We start from the raw sequence: 14,540 nt of genomic DNA, 5'->3' as shown, positions 1-14,540 counted from the left end.
AACACCCCTGACTTGTTCTCCAGATGCACTCATATTTTCTCTCTTGCTCCCTCTGACTGTTCTTCCCCTAGGTCGTCACACCTGCTCTTCCTCCTATCTGAAAGCATTTCCCTGCCCTGCTCTCTTCTTACCTGAATCCCATTCCTTCTTCAGGGCTCTGGTAGAAGTGGCTTTCTGACTGCATGCTGGTTCTTCTGCAGAGACCCTTGCACTCACCTGTAGGCACTTTAAACCCTACAGGTCTTTCTCTGAAGCTGTGAGACTTACTCAGTCAAGGAACCTGGGGTGGGGGGAGCAACAGGCAGTTATTGGCAGATGGAAATCAGATGGAAAAATGTCCAGCCTCAACTGAAGGCAGGCACTTCTGAGGGGCATTCCATGTGGTGCCTTTGGGGATCCCCAGCCAGGTTGAGATCCCATTCTCCACAGGGATGGCCAGCTTGATAACACATCCTATTAACATTCCTTTGCTCCTTGTCTCACTCTTCCTGCTTTTCTCATCTCCTGCATCACCCTCCCAAATGAACTACCTGCACCCAAAGCCACATCTCACAACCTGCTTGTGAGAGAACCCAGAGGAAGATAAAGCCTTAATGAAGATTTCCACAAAAGGTTCTCCTCTCATCTTAGAGCTGCGTGATTGCCATTTATATATTGAATAGCACCCTCTACTCTCCTTTAGAAAAGTAATTATAATTTGTGATTGTATGTTACTGTGTTATTTTAAAAAATGGACATGTTGGGCACTCAGCACACTTTTCTTATTTTTGTTTTTGCTCTTGCATGAATGAATAAATGAATTTTTTAAAGATGAAAGGATGAAGGACCTACTGTATAGAGAGGGAGTTCAATATTCTGTGATAACCTATATGAAAAAGAATAAATACATGTATATGTATAACTAAATCACTGCTGTACACTTGAAACAACACTGTGAATCAACTATACTCCAATATAAAATTAATTCACTTAAAAAAGATGAAAGGATGAGGACAAATATGGAGAGGAGGGAACTAAAGGGAATGTATATTTTAAAGTAAAAAATTGATCTAGAATTTTGATTTGTGGTTGAGGTTTGAGACATACAATTCATTGGTTTTGACAGAGGAGAGAAGTTGGAAGATAAAAACTAATGAGAAATGTGACTGTGGGCAGGTTTTCTTGGTTCGTCTCGTATCCACTCCCTCAGCATTTGGAACTCTGCTGTGAAGATAAGCTTCAGTTGATTAAGGGGAGTGATCAATTATATGAAAAAATATTATGGAGACAGTGCTCTTATTTAAAGACCTTGAAATTTTCATAAAAGATTGGTTAGTCTTATCCCAAATAATTTTGGTCGCCTGATTCTCTATTCCTATTCTGTTTGTGTTTGTCGCTCAGTCGTGTCTGACTCTTTGCAACCCCATGGACTGTAGCTCTCCAGATTCCTCTGTCCATGGAATTCTCCAAGCAAGAATAATGGAGTGGGTTGCCATTCCCTTCTCCAGGGGGAAGGGATTCCTGATTCCTATTCTAATTCCTGTCCATTTTCCTATAAACTTTCTTCTTGGTGTTTTCTCTTATTCTAGCAGCTTTCACGTGTTTGTTTGTTTGTTTGTTTAATCTCATTTAAACTTCACAACAGCACAGTTAGAGACGTGGTAAGCTTCGTTTTGCAGGCTTATGGAAACCCGGGCTCCGGGACTTGCCAAGGTCAGGTAACACGCTGCCATAAGCGGGAAGGAAGCCAGGTGGTCTCCGGTTACCCGTGCCGCGGCTTCACGCTAGGCCGTGGTAACTTTCCTTCCCCCTGGCTATCCAAATAGACAACATGGCTAAATTTTCCAGTTCGCTGCAGGTTGTGAGAGCCCGTTTTCCACTGAACCATTCTCCTTCCTCATCCCTGGGCTGGTGCGGTCTGCGCTGGGAGCGGACGCGAGAAGGCGGCCAGACCCCCGTCGCCCCAGGTTTACCAACAGTGAGACGCTGCTCCTGGGCCTGGGGACGCCATGGGGGCCCTTCCTCCCTGCGAAAACAGGCGGCACGTTCCTCTCCGGGGAAGGGCGCGAGTGGAAAGGTGGGGGCCGGTTTAGACGCCTGCGATAGCAGGAGGGGCAGCCCAGCGACACTCGGGCCAGCATGTAGGATACACATGTCTCCGCGTCCTCTGCGCCGCACGAGCATCCTGGGTGTGGAGACTTCACCCCGTCCACGAAACCCTCGCTCCATGTGCCCGCGTGCCATTCCTCCCTCTCCCGAACCCACCGCGCTGTGCTAGGTGTCTTGGTGCGCGTCGGGCCCGCTCGCTGAATTTCCAGCGCTCAGAGCACCTGCTCCGCGCGCAGCCGGGAGGCCGCTGCCCCCGGAGACCGCTCTGGAGCCTCAGGTCCCCCGCCGTCCCCGCGTGACCCGCGGCTCCCCGCGCAACAGTTGGCGGGCCGGGCGGTGCGCGCGCTCCCCGGGCCGTGCGCGCCAGGCGCGCCGGGCAGCAGGGCGGCAGGCGCGGGCAGGGGTCGCGGCGCTGAAGCCTGGCACTCCCCCAGGCGCGGGCCCAGCCCCTCTCCAGATGCTGCCGCGCGCCGGCCGCCCCCCCCGTGCGCCAGTGCCTCCCCGGGCGCCCAGTGCGCAGGCGCCGGCCGTGAGAAGCGACCGTGCGCCGGGCTCCAGCGGGTCGGAGCGGCGGTAGCGGCGGGGACTCGGGGACTGGCGGACTGACGGGCGGACGGGCCATGTCGCCCCGCATCTGCTGAACTGGAGTGCCCGAGGATGTCTGCGCTGAGGAAGGTGCGAGCCGCCGGGGCCGGAACCGCTGGGACGGGGCTCGGGGCGCGAGAGCCGTCGGGGGTTGGGTGGGGGAGGTGGCGAGGGCGGCCCGGCGGGACGGACAGCTGGGACCCCGAGAGGGCGGCCGGGTGGGGGACGAAGAGCCCGAGGCAGCCTGTGCGCTGGGTCCCCTCATCCTGGGCTGCCGGGTGTGCGGGAACGGGCACAGAGCGGGGCTTCGCTGAGGGGTGACATTCTCAGCTCCGCCAGGCAACCTGGGGGACCCGCGGAGACCCGGGAGAAAGGTGCACGCCGAGCTCCGGCTGGGCACCGCGAGGAGATGGGGGCGGCAGGCAGCAAACGGCGCCCCCTCCCCCGCCGGGCGCAGGCGGGGGACGCCGACCGCCCCTGGGAAGGCGAGGAAGGCGCCGGGAAACCGGGCTGCGCGCAGGGGGCGCGGGGGGCGCGCAGCAGGGAGGCCGGAGGGGTCGTTCGAGCCGGGGTGCAGCGCCCGTGGCGCCCGGGGGGCTGGTGGAGCGCGCTGGGAGGGTGGCCGCCGGCTCTCCAAGTGGGAGCGGAGCGCGGGGGCTTTTTCGGGGCGGTTGCTAAGCGAGGCGCTACCCGGAGCTGGATTCTGCAACCAAGCCTCCCCCGGCAGCGGCTGTTGCCGTTCTGGGCTTGCTCGCTAACGGTAGCAGGAGAAATAAGGAAGATGTCATTATTACAGCCTGGGCGGCGAGGGGTGGGGGCGGCGGGCACCGGGGCCACCTGGAGGGCCAGCTGGGTGCCAGGCGCCCGGCCCCCCTCTCCAGCGTGCGGCGCCGAGAGACGCGGAGCAGAGTGGACGGGACCCGGCGGGGGCTGGGCGGAGAGTCGAGGGTAGCGAGGGGGCGGCGGGGCGCAGAGCCCCCGGCCCCGCGGGTGGGGAGGGCGGTGAGAATGCGCTCGGGGAGCGACCTGCGTCGGAAACTCAGGAGTCGCTTCTCCGGCGCTCGCGCTTCTCGAGAACGTGGTCGGGTCTCCTGCGTGTCGTTTCCACCCGGTGGATGGCGACTCGGCCGGGTTCGGGATTCGGAACTCGGGACTTGTCCGTGTGGCTGGTTCGTATTGATCAAAAATAAAGCGATCGGCAGCGAGTCCTTCCTGTGATTAATTCTGCCAGCATGGGCTGTGGGTGGTTTTGGAGCCGGAAATGTAAAGCGCACCTGCTGTTTCTGGCATCCGAAGAGAATTTCTGACTAGGACTCTCCTGAGGGGCCTCAGCCCCGGGGGTCTTGGGCCTGTGCCCACGGCTACCAACTCATGCGTCCTGTTGGCCAGTGTGTCTGATTGGAACTCGCGGGCCTGGTGATTATGACTTAAGGAAGACTCTTATTTGAAGATGTAAATCGATTTTTATTAGTTATTAGAAAATTCCCCGGCGTCTCAGCGTGGCCTGAGGGACCCCAGCCTCGTCCAAAAGGACCCTTTCTCTGCCTCGAAACCGGCACCACAGAACCCTCTCCCCTCCCCCCACACCTTGGAAGGAGCGTTTGGGTTTGAGTTAAGGTGCAACATCGTTTTCATTTTAACTTCCTTTATACTCTCCGCAAAAGATAATAGGTAACCAAGGCAAAAAATTGTGAAATGATGAAAAAATGGTAATTTTTGGCAGGTCAAGTTGTTACTCTGGTGTTTAAAAAAAATGTCATTAATCAGGATTTTCCAGTAGCCAAATTGTCTTGTGCAGGCGGCTCGGTGACTCACAGATTTGGCTCTGATAGTAATTGTAGAGTGTGTGTACCATTTCCTTTTAGATGGTGTGACTTTCTCATTGCTTGGAACGGAACAAATTAGAATGTTTTATGCCCCGCATCTGGCAGCAGGACCAGCGGGCTGTGGGGGACACTTTCTGCTCCGGCGCATCTGGGCTGGGAGAGTCCCGGCCCCAGTGGATGAAGACAGTGAGAAGCAACAGTGCTGTCCTGGAGCCCGAGGCCCCTTCCCCCCACCACGCCCAGGTCCCACTGGGCTGCAGTCAGTGTTCCACCTGTGGGGGCCTGCTCTGTGTGCGCTCGTGGCTCCTGTCCTCTCCTGCTTTCCATCCCCAGTCTCCTCTGCCCTTGGACCAATCCTGCTGTATCTGCATAGTACATTTCAAGTTAAAGAGCAAAGTGAATTCTATGTAAATAACCCGCAGTGATGAAGTAACTAGCAGCACAAAGATGTGTTCTGAAATATGTATTCTATTCGACTTTATACAAAGTGATGCTGCTAGAGACAGAAATAAACATGTATTTATTCACCAGCATGTTAGTGCCTTAGGTTTCTTGTGTTGTAGATGAATTAATAGGAATGTATCTTATTTTTAGAGAATTCACATGCTTTTGCATCATTTCTCCCCAGTGACAGAATGTGTCCCCCTATGGCAGGCTAATGCGTCTCTCATTTTTGCCTATTTCATTTTTGAAATTGGTGGAAATTTCACATTAAACACTAAAAGTGAAAAATCACTGCAAAACTTGAGTCACATTGGATTCCAGACACCCAGAATCCAACCAGTTCTGAAACTAAATTCTAATGTTGTGAAGACTGTGACAGGACTTGCTATCTGTGTGTTTAACAGAGTGTCTTCCATCATGTCCCTACGTGATGAAGTTGAAGAAATGTTGGCATTCTTTTATATTTGAGGAAAAACTTCATGATTTCTCAGTTCCTTAAGGAGCTGAGTGATACACACTTTGATCATAGATTTTAAAGGGAAATTAATTAAATGTATTATTTATTGACACTTGGAACGGATACGCCATGGTCATTCACTGATACAATAAAAGTAACAGTGATTCATCATTTTGTCCAGATGGGAGGCATATTTAAAGCACTGGCAGCATGTTTGTTATAAGAGAATTACAGGGGCAAAGCGTTCTCTGCAGTTAAAAATCATTTTGATCAACCACAGTTTTACATACAAGTTACTTTTATCTTGTAACCATATTCCCAGCAGATCACCAGCTTTTAACAGTAGGTGTTGTGGTCTTCTGGGCACACATGTCATGAAAACTGAGCCCGATAGCATCCTGTTTATTCATGGCAGACACTCTCATTTTCTGGGAGCTAATAATCACATGGGCTTTGGTGTTGCTGGGAAGGGCTGGGGGTGCAGAGCCCCCTAAATCCTGCGTCTGCGGCTGGGAGTGCCTTCCCCTTCGCAGCACCCAGGGCTTAACTACAAACTACAGTTTGGCGTCAGTTCTAATCTCCTGAGCAAAGAACAGTGGGCCCCCACGGCCGAGGCCAGCCCTTCCTTTCTGTAGGGGCCTGTGCGCTGGCCGCACCTGCCATGAAGAGCCGGTCAGGCGGCAGCCCCGGGGCCCTGGAGGGTGCCCTGCCGCCAGCACCTCCTGCTTCCAGCAGTTCCCACATGCCCACAGGAGCAGCAGCTGGGGTTACTCTTCAGCATACACACCCCTCTGGAATCATCCCCAGGACCTTTTCCCAATCATCCCCAAATGTTGGTTCCTGAACATGTGTCTTTCTTGCTGAGTCTCTGAGGAGTGTGACTGGCCGGGCCGCGTCCAGTCTCTGTCTGTGGACCATGTCTCCTGTTCTCTGGGATGACTGCGCACTGACTTCCTCAGAGCCAGCCTCACAGCTTTTACCGTTAGGCTGTGGGGCCCGCCCTCTGCTTGGAGAAGGCTCCTAGTTGATAAGGAAGTCAGGCCTCCACCCTTCTCTGAGGCAGACGTCTCTGGGAAGAGGATGGCATTTCTTCTCAGCTGAGAACAGTTTGAGGAGAGGAAAGCTTTGGGAGGTAAATCTGAAAGGATGTAGGTCCAACACCACGCAGCCTGGGGTGAGGGGGTGGGCGCGGGGGTAGCCTGCTGAAAGGGAAGTCAGTGTCCAGTGCCCAGGATGGCTGGGCCACGGTGGATGGATGCACTTAGTCCTAGGACGTCACTGGTGTCCAGAGTCAGGGAGGGCCTGAAACCATCGTTACTGCTTCATTTTCAGTTTCGTCAACCAAGAAATCCCCTTTTGAAGTGGGTTTCTGTCCCGACCACCCAATGGGATGTAGAGGTTTTAGTTTTCCTTCCAGTTCTCTCTTCAATGCTCTCATCTGTCCTTTACCCACTGATACCGTTCTCTGATATCCCTGTTTGTGTGTATATCCAGAAAAACAAACAAACAATAGAAGTAATTTTTGCTAAAAAGGAATAAATGTTTGCAACCAGCCCTGCATAAAATCTTATACCCATGCATAAAATCATATCAACATTGGTTAAAAAGTAAATCTATGTAAATAAGAGAGAAAGTGAAGTCGCTCATTCATGTCTGACTCCTTGAGGCCCCATGGACTATAGCCTACCAGGCTCCTCCATCCATGGGATTTCCCAGACAAGAATACTGGAGTGTATTACCATTTCCTTCTCCAGGGGATCTTCCTGACCCAGGGATCAAACCCAGGTCTCCCACATTGTAGGCAGACACTTTAACCTCTGAGCCACCAGGGATGAAATCTATGCTATGCCAAGTCACTTCTGTCGTGTTCAACTCTGTAAGACCCCATGGATAGCAGCCCACCAGGCTCCCCCGTCCCTGGGATTCTCCAGGCAAGAACACTGGAGTGGGTTGCCATTTCCTTCTCCAATGCGTGAAAGTGAAGTCGCTCAGTCATGTCTGACTCTTAGCGACCCCATGGACTGCAGCCCACCAGGCTCCTCCATCCCTGGGATTTTCCAGGCAAGAGTATGGAGTTGGGTGCCATTGAAGCCTTTGTAAATCTATGTACATATGTATGTGTTAGTTGCTCAGTCCTGTCCAACTCTTTGCGACCCCATGGACTGTAGCTCACCAGGCTCCTCTGTCCATGGAATTCTCCAGGTAAGAATACTGGGGTGGGTTGCCGTTCCCTTCTCAGGGGGATCTTCCCAACCCAGGGATCGAATCCTGGTCTCCCTCACTGCAGGCAGCTTCTTTACTGTCTGAGTCACCAGGGAAGCCCAATGGTACTTGTAAATCTAAGTGCCATTATCTTTTTAAAACATGGGCCATACTCTGCACGAATGAAAAAAGTACTGAAACGATCTCCTGGGGCCCATAGACTACACATTTTAAGCCAGGAAACATACAATTATTCTCTTGAGCAAAACGGAAACTTGTCCTACCAGTTTTGCACAATGCCGACCAACAGCTTTTTATATTGGCTGTAGGTAGCAGTAGGCTTCTGGAGTCAGAACCCTGAGTGGCTGAATGGCACTGGCAGCTTTTTTGCCCTCATTATATTTTCATCCCTCATCACTACATGAGGGCTACAGTATTAATGTGGTAGTGTTGTCAAGAGGATTAAATGAATTGATGAGCGTGAGGCAGTTGAAACAGTGTTCATAGTAAATGCCCAATACATGTCCACTGTTTTGATCATGAAAAAGTAAGATTGGGGCCCATGTTGAGCCATCCTGCATTGGATGTAATCAAGCCACTCTCCAGTTTCCCATAAAACTTAGATATTACTGTTTCTAGTCTTCTTTTACTTTCTTATATATCTGTTTTGCCACCTCTTTCCAAAAAGTTTTTTGACTCACCAATGAAAGGATGAGGTTGAAGAAATGAAATAAAATAGAAATAGACAGTCAGAGCCAACAAGTATGATAACCCCAGGGGTTAACACAGTCCTTTGAGTCTGAGTTTCTGGGATGTTCTTCAGTTGCTAAGTTGTGTTCAACTCTTTGCAACCCATGGACTGCAGCATGCCAGGCTCCCCCGTCCTTCACTGTCTCCTGGAGTTTGCCCATTGAGTCGGTGATTCCATCTAACCATCTCATCCTGTGTTGGCCCCTTCTCCTCCTGCCCTCAATCTTTCCCAGCTTCAGGGTCTTTTCAGGTGAGTCAACTCTTCCCATCAGGTGATCAAAGTATTGGAGCTTCAGCTTTGGCATCCTGGAAGGCAACTAGACAAAAGCAGAAGACATAGCCCTCGCTCCATTCCCTTATTGAGTGGGCACTGCAGACTTGGTTTCAGTGAAGAAAAGCTTTCTTGAGTGCTGAATCTTAAAAGATGTTCTCTTGCAAGACTTTGTGTACAGGAGCAGGGATATAGCATATACACCAGTTATACCAACACAGAAGTGTTTCTCACGATTACAACAGACTTTGAAGGAAACCAAAAGAAAACACACACCGACAACCCTCAAGAGGGGCAGTGACCTTTTCCTTGTATTTCCACATTCCCTCCATGACCAGATGGGAAACTGCGGGCTCAGGAGCCGTACTCTGGGCTCCAGACCTTTCCCTGGTCTGCTTCATGAACCATTGATATTGTGTTCACATTGTGTGTCTTAGGGACGATGCGGATTTCTTGGGTGGCCTTGTCTTATGTGCACGGTGCTTTCAGGTAGCAGCCCGGGTTTTGGGTGTGACTCCTGCAGGCGGAGGCGTCCTTGCCGCTTCTCCCTCTGTGCTGCCTGCTCCCAGTGTGCCCGGCCCACCACCCACTCGCCCGCCCTGGGGAGGGGAGCTCCAGCCCCCAGGGGCGTGGGAGCTGCATCAGCAGCCCTCCTGCTGCCTTCCCTGTGCGTCTGCGATGGGGGGGCCCCACACCCCTTGAGGGGACCCCTGTCCTTGTAGAAGGATGGCCTGCCGGCCCAGCGCTGCACCTGCCTGTGAGAGGACAAAGGGCGTTCTCCTCGCCGTGCCTTTCCCAGACCAACCTGGCGTGCCCTCCTCTCCTGTCACCACAGCCCCGGCTGGGTGGAAACACTCTCCCTCACCAGCTCCGGTTTTCCTTGTGTTTATCGTCTCAGACCTCAAGCTGCTTGTCCCCAGACCCTTGACGTCAGGACACGTCCGCCAGGAGAAGCAGGGAATGCACAGGTCCCCCCGTGGATCGCATCACTCAGTGAACTTTCAGGGGACACGAGAATCTGCAGCTGGCTGACCCCTTCACTCCCCTGAGAGACGGTCCTCAGTTACCTAGGGCTTCTCTGAGTTTTGCGAATCTCACCAAGATAGGAAACCTTACAAGCACGGCAGTGGATTTGCCTGTTTGATGAAATCTTTGGCTCTTTAAAAATAATTTCCAGGAGGGAATTCCCTTGTAGTACAGTGGTTAGGACTCTGCACTGCCAAGGGCCCGCATTTAATCCCCGGTGGGGGAACTAAGATCTCTTGAGCCACGAGGCATGCCCTCCCACCAAACCCAAATAATTTCCATTTTCTGACACTCTTTGTAATACTTTAACAGTTTCTAAAGAGATTTCTGAATATCTGTTTTCCAGTTCTATGAGAAACTTAGTACATTGCCTTCTCCATAGATACTTTAGAAGTTTTCATAAACAGGTGAGTGTTGTCCTTCAGGCTTCTGCTGTGGCCATTGTAGAAGACTCCTGTGTCTACTGCATAACTGTCTAGACTATTACTATGGTTATAAGTGAAAATGGAAGTGAAAGTCACTGAGTCGTCCCTGACGCTGGGACTCCATGGACTGTAGTCCGCCAAGCTCCCCTCTATGGGACTCTCTAGGCAAGAATACTGGAGTGGGTAGCCTATCCCTTCTCCAGGGGGCTCTTCCCAACCCAGGAATCAAACCGGGTTCTCCTGCATTGCACGTGGATTTTTTACCAGCTAAACTACCAGGGAACCTATGGTTATAAGCAATACACAGTAAAGTATGGCTCCAAGCTGTGAAAGGTTGGTTCTGCAGCTCTTTAAAGCAACTGAATAGTATTTCTAGTCTTCAATTCATCCATTTGCTTGTTTCTCTAGTGTTATTGTATTAAAAGTCATGGCAGGCATTCAATTAAAAAAAAAATCTTCTTTTGCATATAACTAGCCTCTACAGTTTCACGTCTGGAAGTGAAATTCACTTAGGATTATAACCTAAGAAAATAATCATGGATTTACAGGAAATTAGCTAAACAGAGGTTCACGTCAGGTTTGTTTTATAGTAAAATATTGGAAACTAGCAATAACCTGAGATTAGATAAATTCATTATGGTGTAGCACATTGTAACAAAATACACATCCATTAAAAAGGTGAAACTTAAATATTTGAGCAAACTGTGGGAGATGGTGAAGGACAGGGAAGCCTGGTGTGGTGCAGTCCATGGGGTCGCAAACAGTCGGACACAGTTGAATGACTGAACGACCACAGCAGGGTGTCCGGCTCCCGTTAAGTGAAGCACGCAGGTGGACAGACAGCACATGGGCCGTCCTTGTCCCTCTGCTTCCCTGAGGCTGCCGTGCAGGTGACACAGCAGGGCGTCTGGAAGGACCCAGCAGCTGGTGGAGAGGGGGCAGGGGGGTCACCCCATTGTATCGGCGCCTTGCTTGGGGTGCAGGCCTCTGCTGGGGTCTGCTGTCTGGGTCCCTCTGCTGTATCAGAGGCTCGTGGAAGCACTGGTGGAGTACTGTGGCTTGAGCTGGCTTCTGGGTCGTGTTGAATCGGGACAGATTTTCTTGGTCCCCAGCTAGTCCTTCCAGAGACAGGCTCTGTCTGGTGGCTCTGCCTCTGTCATCGTCACCAGCCAGAACGGGGAGAGGGTGGGGGACCCCGCAGCACGGTCCTGATCCCGTGGCCTCTGTCACGTGCCACGCGCATCTCAAGGGAGGTGGGAAAGAAGAGGAAAAGCTTTGCGGTCAGCTGACCGTTTCTGTGAAATGTTCCTCGTTTCTTTTTCTGGAACTTCTCCAGAACCTTTGCCTCCTATCCCATCAGCCCTGATGAGTTGCAGCAAGAAGGACGGACCTTGTTTGGGTTTACGTTCATCTTCAGCCGCTCCTCAGACCGTGTCTGATGTCCCTGAGGCCATGCAGACAAGGGGTGCCATGTGAAAAGCTGGGGAACAGCTGACTATGCTCAGAAATCACAGAGGATGGCTGTCTGGGCATCACCAGGGGTGTCTGTCACACGGCTTCTCTGAATTTTAAACTGCCTGGGACACATAATACTGTGATTTAATAATGTCTTAAAGGAATTTTGGTGCATCCATGCAGTAAAAGGTTGCAGTTAGTCAGTTCAGTTGCTCAGTCGTGTCCGACTCTTTGTGACCCCATGAATCGCAGCACGTCAGACCTCCCTGTTCATCACCAACTCCCGGAGTTCACTCAGACTCAGGTCTATCGAGTCCATGATGCCATCCAGCCATCTCATCCTCTGTTGTCCCCTTCTCCTGCTACCCCCAATCCCTCCCAGCATCAGAGTCTTTTCTAATGAGTCAAGTCTTCTCATGAGGTGGCCAAAGTACTGGAGTTTCAGCTTTAGCATCATTCCTTCCAAAGAAATCCCAGGGCTGATCTCCTTCAGAATGGACTGGTTGGATCTCCTTGCAGTCCAAGGGACTCTCAAGAGTCTTCTCCAACACCACAGTTCAAAAGCATCAATTCTTCGGTGCTCAGCCTTCTTCACAGTCCAACTCTCACATCCATACATGACCACAGGAAAAACCATAGCCTTGACTAGACAGACCTTTGTTGGCAAAGTAATGTCTCTGCTTTTCAATATGCTATCTAGGTTGGTCATAACTTTTCTTCCAAGGAGTAAGCATCTTTTAATTTCATGGCTGCAGTCACCATCTGCAGTGATTTTGGAGCCCCCCAAAATAAAGTCTGACACTGTTTCCACTGTTTCCCCATCTATTTCCCATGAAGTGATGGGACCAGATGCCATGATCTTCGTTTTCTGAATGTCAAAAGGTTGCAGAACTGTTATAAAGTGAACGGGACCCATTGGACTCTGGACCTAGTCCGCCTTTGATCAGTCATCCACCTCGGCATCATCTGATGGAATTCAAGTGTCAGTTTCTCAAGCGCCGGAAACAAGTGTGGCTCACTTCAGCACGATGGAGCCCACTGGCAGGACCTGGACTTGCTCTCGGCCCAGACGATGCTAAAGACGCTGGGGAGAGAGGAGCCCTGTGGCAGGCTGAGGGAGCCTCTCCAGCACCCGGGGGCTCTGTCCCTGCCTTGCCTTGCAAAGCCTGGCGTCCCGGGACTGCTCCTGCTCAGCTGTGTGAGTGGGGGTGTTGGTGGACCAGGGGACATATCCATGCTACCCTGTGACCCAAGGTGGGGCCAACTTGGCCTTTCCCAGGAAAGCAGTGGAGTCTAGCAGGGTGGGTGGGGGCGGGTGCAGACGAGAGATGGAGTGTCTCGTGTTATCCTCCAACATGCTTCTATTTTTACTCACGTAAGGGTATTGGGAGAAACCAAGGTCTGCACTGTTGGATGTCCAGCAGGGTCCCCAGAGATGACTCCAGTTATGAAGCGTGAGCAGTGCACACAACCCCTTCTCTGGCCCTGCCTCTGGGCCCCTGGTGCATCCTTCACAGCTTTCTCTGTTCTAGGTTTAGGATGTGCTTTGGAAAGTATTCAGGGTTCTCCCAGTAAGCAAGAATAGGCAAAACCTGAGGTCAGCACATTGTTGTCAGACTCGTAACGCATTTCCCTGGCTACCAGATCCTCTCTTTGTTATATTTATTCCACTGTTGGAGACTCATCTCTCCTGTGGTAGCTTTTGTTCTCTCATAGCTGGTGGTGGATTGCAGGCTGCTGGGCAAGTTTTCTTCTTTTTTTAATGGTCATCTACTCTGCTAAATGTTTAGAAATTACAGATCTGTACAAATGAATGACTTGGAGGTCACAACTCCATGACTTAGAAATAATTACAGTTTGTGTCTTGCTTCTTCCCCATCTCATTTTTTAAACCAAAATTGGGAACTAGCCTTTTTGTTTTTTCATTTTATATTCTTTTCTGAGAATTTATCCAAATTTTCAAAATATTCTTTGACAGCCTGATTTTTCTTAAATTTTTATTTATTTATTTATTTTTTGGGTGCGCTGAGTCTTTGTTGCTGTGCCAGGGCTTTCTCTCCTTGCAGAGAGCAGGGGCTACTTTCCGGTTGCAGTGCACTGGCTTCTTGTTGCGGAGCGCAGGATCTAAGATATGCAGGCTTTGGTAGCTGTGGCGCACCAGCTTTGTAGCTCCGAGGCATGTGGGACCTTCCTAGACTAGAGATCGAACTTGTGTCTCCTTGACAGGGATGAATTGCAAGGTGGATTCTTAACCGTTGAACCACCAGGGTAAATTCTTAACTATTGGATCAGCAGGGAAGCCCTTAGACAATTTGATTTCAGTTGAAGTATTAATATAATATTCTGGTATGCAGTATTATAGCCACTCCCCTATTGCTCAATGTTTAAGTTGCTTACAGAGATTTCTGGTCATCTGTGATTAGTATCTTTTTTAGTGTTTTCTGAAGGTCTATATAATTTTTCTCTAGTAAATTCCTAGAAACAGAATTATTGGGCTAATGGCTATATCAATAGGGCTGCTGTAATAAGTTACCATAAACTCAGGGCTTAAAACAATGCGAAACAAGAGAAGCTCCAAATCAAGGATCCCAGAGCTGCGCTCCCTCTCGAGGGAGCAGGAAAGGGTCCTGCCTGCCTCTGCTAGCCTCTGGTGCCTGATGAAGCTCCCGAGGCTACAGCATCACTCCCACCTCTGCCCATCTCCACAGCCCATCTCCTCTCTGTCTGTATCTCCCTTTCTTCCACCTTGAACCTCTCTTCGGTGGACACTTGTCATTGGATCTAGGACTCACTCAGATAATCCGGGACTTTCTCCTTCTGTCAATGCTCTTAATTTAAACACATCTGCAAAGACCTCTTTTCCAAATAAGGTCACACTTAGAGCATGGGGACACTCAAATACAGTGGGGATTAGTTCAGTTCAGTTGCTCAGTTGCATCCAGCTCTTTGCGACCACATGGACTGCAGCACACCAGGCCTCCCTGTCCATCACCAACTCCTGGGGTTTACCC

The sequence above is a fragment of the Capricornis sumatraensis genome, chromosome 4 (genome assembly GCF_032405125.1).
Source record: "Capricornis sumatraensis isolate serow.1 chromosome 4, serow.2, whole genome shotgun sequence".
In the NCBI taxonomy this organism is placed as follows: domain Eukaryota; kingdom Metazoa; phylum Chordata; class Mammalia; order Artiodactyla; family Bovidae; genus Capricornis; species Capricornis sumatraensis.
This window is presented reverse-complemented; position numbering follows the sequence as displayed.